The sequence below is a fragment of the Hyposmocoma kahamanoa genome, unplaced genomic scaffold (assembly GCF_003589595.1).
Source record: "Hyposmocoma kahamanoa isolate Upper Pololo Valley unplaced genomic scaffold, ASM358959v1 99702, whole genome shotgun sequence".
Taxonomy (NCBI): Eukaryota; Metazoa; Arthropoda; class Insecta; order Lepidoptera; family Cosmopterigidae; genus Hyposmocoma; species Hyposmocoma kahamanoa.
Window position 1 is genome coordinate 4,215,421 of NW_020656001.1, and position 8,057 is coordinate 4,223,477.

Here is an 8,057-nt window from a genome sequence, read left to right on the forward strand (position 1 = left end):
GCCACCTTACAGAAATATCTGCCGCCAAGCAGTAATGTCAGCATTATTGTGTTCCGGTTTTGCAAGGGTAAGGGAGCTGGTGAAATTACAGACACATGGGACTTATTAACATGTCTCAGAGCGACGGGCTCCGTGGCAGTGCCCCTCAATCTTTGCGATTTAAAGCTCCGTGTACCTTACCACCAGGCGCACGACTCATTCGTCTCGCATTTGATATTATAAAAAAAGATACATATCTACATGTAAATAGTAAATACGAAGAGTGATTAAACTACCATTAATTTTTTTTTCCTAATTCTGAATTTCCGCAAATAATTTAACTTTATCGAAGATATAACTACTCACTCACCTAGGAAGCTGTTTTTGAAAACATTTTTCACGATTTTTGTTCAAATGGGTAAAATCAGCATCAATATGAGCATCTAATGTTGTTAAGGTAAAAAAAAAATCAGCTTCCGCAATCGCTGTGTAAAACACCTACATCAGCAACAACTGGTTTTAACCACATTTATCTACTCATTCGGAACACCCTATTCCGACCATTGGTGATTACGATTGTAGAACATATAATTTCGCACATAAGAGCTGGTACAAGGATTGGAAGAAAAAGTACTGAAATATAATTAAGCGCTGTACGCGCTAATTTTGAATTTGTGACATTTTTGGTGGCGTCACGTTTTAAAGACACACCTTAAACTTTATTCGCCGAGTTGCATCTGGTTAAATTCTAGATTGACAGAAATGAATGACCACACAACGCTGCGTGCAGCCCAGCATTTTACTAAATATTTTTGCATAATACTGTGCGATTTATGTATGTATAATAAGTTTATTATATTAGTGTTAGCACACGGGTCCAGATTTTGTCACCGTGCCAGAATTAAATGTCTTATAATAGTGAAGTAAAGTGTTAGCCTATGGACCTAAATGTTTTTGTGGATGCGTAGAGCCTCTGTGAGATGGTGCAATTGTATGAAAACAATTTTTATTTCAATGACATGTTGCATCGGAGTGCGGCGACTAACCGACCGCCTCGTACCTGAATTGTTCATACAAATAATATCAGGGAAGTTCCGTTTACCGCTTGAAACGCGTGTGTTGGTCGAATTCGTGAGATCTACATAGATTAGCTTACTTGGCTATCTAATGTAATAACCTATGAGATCAACACGTAAGACGATAAGTATAAAAGAAAAACAGTATTGTTGATCACCATAAGCACCATCCCACGCGGGTATCTGTAGTGGTAATTCTTTGGAATTTATATACGAAATGGAACGAAAAAATAATGTATTAATATATATTATTAAGGCTCTGAAAGGCCAAAATTGTAGTTACGCCGCGTTCATTAAAGGCGTATCATAATTTTCGCGCAGTATTATTAATTATAATAAGTTATTGTATATTAGATGGACCCGCGTGCAATGTGCTTTATTTTGGAAAACGACATACATAAATCTATGCATATGGTTCTCTTAAGTTCACGTTCTTAGTATCACGAATGTATATAGAACGTAGATTTCAAAAATAAACCACGTTCTATGTACATTAGTAATGCGTTATTAATTATCATCTCGTAGTTAGGAGTAATGAGTTCAAATTTTTTAAATTTATTAATAAGTCTGAAACTGTCCGACTTAAACGATCACGTACTTGGTGTGTGGTCGTCGGGAGACGACATCATTTTATCTGTAAATTTAAATTTTATTTTATTTTAAGATTTATAGTTAGGCGATGTCTGCAAATCTAGTCGGATGTATTGTTCTATTTTACATGTGTTTTGACTTTGATTGTTGTTTGCTAAGGGAAAATCGTTGACGTGAATTCCGAAGTCTTTTATGAGACCTGCCTCTTTGTTTCGCTGTTTCGAGCATATCCCAATTTTTTTACCAAAGTATGCTTTGAATGCGTGTTTTCGCGCTTTATTCAAACGTATTTACGCGACTTATAGTTGTAAAAGAATGTCGATATTAGCTAATTTGACGCATAAGTAGTTCTTATATTAGATAAAGAAGCCACAACACTTCAATTGACGGCTTATTGTTATATGAAAAAAAAAAAAATGTAATTTCATTGTTTTTAAATATGATCGCTAAACGAATTATATGATAAATTTTGACGTATATTTGGCGTACCTACGAGCACTAACTTAAAATGAATTTGTCCTATTATTGTTTTTCTTACTCGCCCCTTCTCCGTCCATACTGAAGCGTGTTCATATTGGGTATTATAAAATCAATAGAATATTTGATCACATTAAAGATGAATTTAAAAAAAAAAATCATTTGGACTAAATAAAAATTCTTTACTTGTAACAACACAAAATCGGCTTAATTTTCTTAAGTCCCTGAACTCGGTCGCGTATAATCATTTTGAACATAGTGAATGAACGATGGTTATGAAGTAATGATGGATGACGACGACGATGAGCAACTGTGTCACGGTTCAGGGTCGATAAGAAAAACCAAGCGCATTTTGCTATTGTTGAAGAAAATATTTCTAAACATTACACCGAATATTCGTTACGCTAAAACTGCTACGAGCTTAAAAATTATTTCCAATTAATAATCAACACTATTTTTATTCGGTCACGACACATATTATAAGAAGCGAACTCTTAAGGTAATTACGTATTCTCTTACAAGTACATACATTTAAATAAGGTTTTATAATATAAGGAGCTTTTCGACTAGTATACTACTTACAAAAACCATGAGATCTTATGAAGTAATCTGAATTTGTCGCTATAATTTATTATATTTAATATCCATCCATATTGTTAGATAAATAGGTGTAACGGTCAAAAAGCATTTTCTAGCTCTTTATAGTATGTTAAATAATTAACATAGGTCCAATGATTGGCCAATGTACAATTTAAGCAGGTAACCTATTTTGCAATTCGTCCCTAAGGACTCGAGATGAAAATTCAACCAGCACAACAGAAAGGCGCCCGGTCTTCGCAATCGCAACTGATATTTGAATCATTCATTAAACTAGCTAGTTTGTATAAACAAGCGTTCTAATGTTGGCAAACGAAATTTTTTATTCACAACGCATTTTCAAACGCAGAGGTATTAGCCGCCGAGATGTTTTGACAACATTCTCCTTAGCCTTCCTGCAAATTCATACGACGTAATAGAAACCAAGATTTGACACAAACCTAATTATCGTATGCGCGACAAAAGAAAAAGTTCGTTACCGCCATGGAAGTGTCTTCTTTTCGATTTTCAAGATCATTGACTGTTGTGAGTGCCAATTTAAGTAAGACCATACACTTAGAATATTATATACATATACACCAACTATTCTATATAACTTTATGACGGCGCCTTAGTGAGCGATTCAAAAATCACACCCCGCGGTGTCTTAATCACAGCGTAACAAGTACAGCTATAAAAAGACTTCGGAATTCATAAAAGCAAAAATTTATTATATATATGTATACTTAATATTTTGTTTTAGTGAAAAATTCCATTCATAGACCTGTGTAAGTCGATACAATTAGTTTATAAATCACATTTTTTTTATTAAATAATAATCGTAGGAATAATTGGGTGTTAAATGTCTATATAGTATTGTAGGACGAGTCCTAACCAGACTTAGATGAATCATATATGTTTCGGATAAATATCTTTGATTTCCACTTCACAATAGATGTTCCTTTCTTATACATAATCTGGCGCTCCGAGTAAAAATAAAGCGATGTATTTTAGAAATGTAGACCTCGCAATAGTGTCTGCATTAAACATTTAATAAATAAGAGAAACACCTTGTACGGGAATATAGCTAATTAAGGACCATTTCAAAACGGCATTACAAGGACCAAAATCAGCAAATAAATTTAGTCTATCGACACTGAAAACTATTGCGAGGTTGGTGAATGTTCGTAGAGTGTGTTGGCATGCGTCTAGCGTTCACAACTATTCGGCAGTTTTACGTCTACAAAGAATTTAGTTTTTTCAGGACGCCTCACTGGAAACTTCAACGCGTAATAAGTAACGAAAGGAACGGGCTCTGGGAATTTAAAGACTGCATCATTACAGAAAACGAAGAAAAGAATTGAAGTGACGGCACTACTGCCTGTTTATTGGGTTCGGCCTGTCCAGATGGTACATTTGGCGTCCAGATGGTACAATACTTATCGATTGAATCCCATCACCCGTGACGTAAACCCGCCGATTACTTGTAATATGAATAAAATTATATGCCTATTGAGTGTGCACGAGTTGGCGTGGAAACTAAGTTTGAGGAAACGTGGTATTAATACTATATTGATATTGAGAGAAACTATTGTTGGGCGTGTCTGATCCCGCTGTCAGTGGCGACACTGTAAATGATGAAACACATTTTACCAATGTAATTTAAATGTAAATAACAATCAACAAGCACTGCAGTCGGAGATCAATTTTTTAAAATAAATGATGTTAGAGGAAAGGAAGGAAAGGTTAGCCATGGCTCTACAAGTTCATGGAATATTAAAATTTATATAAATTATATTAAAACACGCTTTATCGTGGAGCCAAATTCTATCTTTTCAGGGAAGTAAACTTAGACGGGACCCTTACCGCCGCTGTTAACCGTCTCCAAAAGTGTTTAACGTTTACCTAAACTCACTGTAAGCGGACACTAAGTTTATTTATCTGAATAACAGTACAATCAATTTTTCGAGAGTTAGGGACAGATAGTTTGGACGATACATTTTTTGCACATTGTTCCAGCCCAAGCTGTTAATGTTAAGTAAATGTATGTCTTTATTGTAACTCCGTATAGATTACATACATGTCGTGTTTATAAATGTTTGTAGAGATTTGTCGTCGTATATATCAAGGTGATCTATTCTTAATGCTTAACCAATTCATTAGAACGTATTTCTTGTACATTGTAGTCGGATTGATAATTAGATTATATTATAATCGACAAAGTTACATTGGAAGGTTAAGATCTGGCTTAGGTCAAACCTAATTACGAATATCATTAAACACCTCTCAATGTTGTTCAAAGCGAGCTCTATTACTAGAGATGCTTATTTTAGCTAATAACATTAATAAATAACTGACGTGACCGAAGTCGATCGTATCATCTATTTTTCTATGCAAGTTATCATAGTGTCGGAGGTGAGATTTCGGATATAAACCGAGTATGAACCGACCGCTATGAAACACAACTGCGGTGCAGTAATAAAGAATGTGGATAAAATAACATGATGCAACTACAAGGTACAAGACTATCTTATTATTGAATTCGTCCAAATCACTCTGATCCCATAGCCACGTGCTTTTACAATAACCGTTACGGTGTTTCCATTGTATTAAAGGAGCTTTCGAGTTTTTATACTTGAGTTATAACAGGGCTAAGCTGTACTATGGATATTTTCTTTTAGTATTACTTATGTTTTACTCCAAAAATTGTATAAATGATTCAATAAAGTGACATTGCTGTTTTATTTTACGAATTACAGGCAACAGCACAGCTGCCTTTTCACTTAAACCACATACCCACATGTGCCGTAAGACGGTGTTAAATGTGTCGCGCAGCAGCCCGTACATAGGTAGTTTGATGTACAAAACATTCCAAATATGACCAGTTGGAAGTTTCCTTTTTTAAATTTTAATTTAATTTATTTTCTTCTCAGCCTGATATATCCACTGCTGGGCAAAGGCCAAAAATCCATATCCCGAGCTAACTGGACCTTCCAGTCTGCCGCGACGCCCTACGCTTTTGGGGCTCCACTGGTTGGTTTCAGGCGTGATAGACCAGCCCAACTCATTTCAGTTTCGCAGCTTTTTGGGCTACATCAGTAACTGAGTTGGAGAGCGCAGGGTCGTATTCCGAATTCGGTCGGTCCGTTTCACACGAAGTATGCTTCTTATTATATTTAATTTTCTTCTTATTGTTTGATATACATACATACCACCTATGTCTCGGTACCAGACTCTTCTAATGTGTACAAAGCCTCACTGCACACACGTACTTGACCTAATATCACATATTTCTATATCTGCATGGGTATCATATGTATATGTACAACAGAAGTCGTATATCACATATCGTCAGCTCGTTCAAGACATGGATATTACTGTGTTATTTACTAAGCTACCTACCGAAAGCTTGTGTTATAATAATAACCTTTTGCTACTTTATAAGCGCTCTTTTTAGTTCTGAATCAAAATTCTATTGTCTATGGCTGAACTTAAAAATTTCATAACGGCTCTATCACACACAGAACCAATCGTAGAGGGAGAATACCCTCTACGGAACAAATGATAGTAATTTATGCTCACCGGACAGAACCACAGTAAGTTTCAAAATAATAATAATAAACAAATAATTTATTTAGCATCCAAGGTCCACTTGCTAGTAAATACAGACATTTTGAAACTTATGAATATTGTTAGTAAAGATAGGGACAAACAAAAAACACACATTATATCGCCAACACGACAATACAGCGGGCGAATCTATGTGCCACAATATTACATCTGGCAGCCAACGGCCTACGTTCCCGATCAATATCAGTTTGGTCTCTATGATCTTCCGCCAAGTAATGTCCTAGATATTTAAATATGCACACCCTCACTTAGACCTCACCTCATTTAGATTAATTCAAGGTTCCTAAGACATCACTCTACCGGGAATCTCAAAGAGCATAAACTCACTCTTGACACAATTATATACAAGGCCGTGAAAACAGAATGGCGCATTTTTGCTAATCAAAATATCAAAAATGTCGCTACTTAAAGGCTACTGCCCCCTGATTGGTTAAATTGGCCTAAAGATCTTGCAACCGAGTCATGAAACTTTATATAAAAAAATATTGGTTAATATATAAGCAGCACCATGGTCACTTCTAATCTATCTCTTTGGTCTTTTGTTTTGCAGCGTTTGTTTCACAGAAATCTAAATGAATAATTAGATTTCAATCAATCCATTCATTTATTTGTCAGAATAAGCTACGTACATTATGATCAGATACATAATACATGACATTCATCTATTTACTAAGATTACTACAATCAATCAACTACTTATTACAATTAATGAAATTGTCAAATTTTGCAAATAAAGTAACAATTACAAAAGTTAAAAAAATAATTCATGAATAATATGTGTCTATAATTATTGTCAAAGAATTCAGTCAATGAGTAAAAAGTACTCTTTATGAAAAGCTAACAGTTGTCTTCTAGATCCATTAAAATTATTGATCAATCTAATCTCCATTGGCAAATGATTATAAATTTTTGGCTTTTCGTTTGAGTTTGTGGTCATGGATTGTTAACAAAACATACATTATTTACTCGTACAAAAAGTACTACTCTACCGACTTAATTTATAATGTACCGAAAACTATTGTTAGCCCTTTTTATCGTAAATTACCTACTGTAAATTTAAAGGCTGGTTCTTGCTACATCATTGCAACATGCGGAAATAATATTCTGAGAGACAACAGATGCACTACTAAGAAATATCAAATTCACTTGTACCTAATCTATGATTATATTATAATATTGGAAAAACTCTTAAAATTAATTAATTTGATACTTAATGGACGGAGTCGGTTGGCAATGTGTAGTGGTGAGGGAAATTAGTTTGGCTAAAAAGACTTCCGCGTTTATATTTAAAAAAATACTCTACGAGCAACACTAATAAATTATTAGTTAATAATCTCAGTCCAGAGCAGGCTCCAAAAAACCGACCTCAAAAGTTCGTGGAATTACATTTACACACAAGTACCCCTCAAACTCCTCCTTTTTTTAAGCCGGTTAAAAAAGAACAAATAAAATCTAACCCATATCGATCATATTCGTTTCTCTCCGGTATATTTTTATATAATCTACAATCTGCCCCGATTCGATAAAAAAAATTGTCAAGGTGGCATCGCGTTTTATTTCAACGGGTTAGTATTTTCATTAAAATTTAAGTAAAAGGTTTTTCAACAAGAACTTTGTTTTGAACAAAATAAAAAAGTAAATTTAGATGACAATGATTCAAATTTTTATTGTATTAAAAAAAGTAAGGTTAATGGTATCTGATAAATGCCACCACGTCCAGTTACAGAT